Raw genomic sequence first — 2,190 nt, forward strand, 5'->3', positions numbered from 1 at the left:
AGAACTGTCACCCTCCCACCTCGGTACCTGCAATTCCCCAGTGAGGAGAAGACAACGCTCCAAACAACACGGCCACAGCTCTGCTAATCCAGGAATCACCCAGCCACCAGAGCACATTGCCAGGCTGCTTTGGGAATACTCGTGAATTTACTCCCCTGGAAGCGTGCATGCTGCACAACAACCACCACAGAAGCTGCTGTGATGCCTTCACAAGTTGGGCAAGGCTCACCAAAGTAAAAGGCAGCTTTACAATGATTTCACAAGGCTTAAATCAGGCCTAAACCAGACACAAAGAAATGGGGAGGAACTATCCAAAGCAATCTGTCTTTTGCATCGCTGAGGTGAACGCTCCCAAGCAAGCGTGAACGTTCTTGGAAAGAGGGGTGCCAATGGCCCGGTGAGAAACGAGCAGAACATCCCGCTGCAGCAAAGCAGGAGGGGGCCCGGGAGCTCAGGGCTCCCAAAGGGCAACACATCCCGTTATCCCAGTCACTGGAATAGGCTGCAAAACACCTGGAGAAACAGCTCACAGCACAGCACTGAGGAGGAAAACTCACACCAGGAAAAACRAAATTCTTCTTAAGACCGAAAAAAATTTATGATGCCTACTCAAACTTGACATCAGTGATATTTGCAAGCCAGATTTTCATTCGCAAGTAACTTTTACAGAAAGTAAAGCTTAATTTTAATAGCTAAGATGAAGAGAACATTATAAACATAGAGACTGGCTTAGGATTAGTTTTTAGCTGAGTGTATATGACCAGTCCTGCTGCAGCTGGAAGCTCTTGGGGATTCCAGTATGTTAAGGACAGATGCCTCAGACATTTAAGTTGCTAAAATCAAAGCACGAGCATTTTCCAAGCCTTATTACTTGGCCAGACCTGGGAGTGCTGTCAGCGGGAAGCACTCAAGGCACATCCCCCATGCAAATTCATGCAAAACAAAGTTGAGTTCCCTTCTCCAAAGCGTGGGAAATGAAGCTGCTCAGTGAGAGGGCAGAACTTGAGAAAACAGGCAAAAGCTTTTCTCCCTACTAAACTTGTTCTTAGAAAWGTAGGATTTGTTTTTCCCGTATTTTTCCAAAATTCTGAGCAAAGCAAACAACCAGAATGCAAATTCTTAGATGAAGCTTTGCCAGGCTGGAAGGGGGAAGAGCACACGGTGACCAGGAGCACCAGGCACCTCGCAGCATGAAGTTATCCTCAGTTCCTTGCCTTGGAGCCCCAGCTGCTCCTGCAGGGGCTACCGGAGGCCTGGGGCAGGTACCTGCGGGGCTCCCTTCTACCCCGGGCACCACCAGCCCGGACCGTGTCCCAGCCCGGGACACGGGGGGAGCCGCAAGGCTGCRGGCCGCTTGTCCCAACCGCCTCCCCTGGACGCTCGGATGCAGTTCCTGTCCTGCCGGTCCCCGGAGGCAGCGGGAGCACTCGCAGCCTTGGGCAGCCCGGGTCCGACCCGCTGCGTGCCCGGACACGTTCCCACCGGAACATGAACATGGACCAAACGAGGCCTTATCAGACTGTGCAAACCCCACGGGCACATTCATCAACCAGCATTTTCTCTCACCATTTGTACAAAACTGAGAAGACTTTTATGCATTTTTTGCCCACTTGAAAACACATTTCTAAGTCAAAAACTTCTATTCTGGTCAGTATGGGCCTCTAATCTTCCAAGCTTACACTCAGATTGGTTTCTTCAAGYTTTAAATTGAAAAAATACTTAAAGTGACCACTCTTAAGTGCACATCAYTTGGAATATTTCTCCTCCTTTTCAGATCATACCAGGTCATGAGTCTTTCGTAAAACACGAAGCACAGATCAGAAATTATCCGTAGCACGCATACGTTTCTACCAGCCGCCGCTTCATTCCTACCATTTAACACTGTGAAAGAGAYTTCTGCTTCTGAGAGAAGATCCAGTTAACGAGTTCCACACAACAGCAAAGTGTCCAGGCAACGAGCACCCCATGAACCCCGAAAAAAAATAATTATATAGCTCATTTAAAGCAGCAGTAGGGTTCCGAACTTGCTGCAGGGGGGATGCTAAGAAGCTAGGTTGGCTTGCGGCTGAGCAGCAAGGCACCCCCAGCGCGGCCGAGCCGTCCTGCGCCGGACTCCGACCCCGCGGGCTGGGCCGGGAGCGCTCTCGGGCACGGGAAGGGCTGCGCGCTGGGCAGCGCCGGGCAGCGCCG

Source organism: Nothoprocta perdicaria, unplaced genomic scaffold (assembly GCF_003342845.1).
Source record: "Nothoprocta perdicaria isolate Ctin4 unplaced genomic scaffold, notPer1 scaffold_107, whole genome shotgun sequence".
NCBI lineage: Eukaryota > Metazoa > Chordata > Aves > Tinamiformes > Tinamidae > Nothoprocta > Nothoprocta perdicaria.